Source organism: Odontomachus brunneus, unplaced genomic scaffold, assembly GCF_010583005.1.
Source record: "Odontomachus brunneus isolate Ranch 3 - 2012 unplaced genomic scaffold, Obru_v1 Obru_scaffold_086, whole genome shotgun sequence".
Taxonomy (NCBI): Eukaryota; Metazoa; Arthropoda; class Insecta; order Hymenoptera; family Formicidae; genus Odontomachus; species Odontomachus brunneus.
This window is the reverse complement of record NW_022639536.1, coordinates 1,005,192-1,005,505: the sequence shown is the minus strand read 5'-3', so window position 1 is coordinate 1,005,505 and position 314 is coordinate 1,005,192.

The following is a 314-nucleotide window of genomic DNA, read 5'->3' as shown; positions in this document are numbered from 1 at the left end:
AAAAATTAGACCGACAAACTTTGAGGGAAAATAGAGGACATAAAAACATATTTTTTTAATAATGTTTTTCTCTACGACGGTTCGTTTTAATATTACAGGGTACAAAATAGGATTTTAATAAAAAACAAACATATATATGGAAAAATTAAATTTATTTCAATTACACACACACACACACACACACACACACACACACATATATTTTTTTAATCTTCAAAAAACAATGAACAAAAGAACGGAACAAAAATGCGCAATTGATCAGCTCAATTTATAATAAATGTTCAAAAATTCCTCCATTTGCTTCACAATCTTTG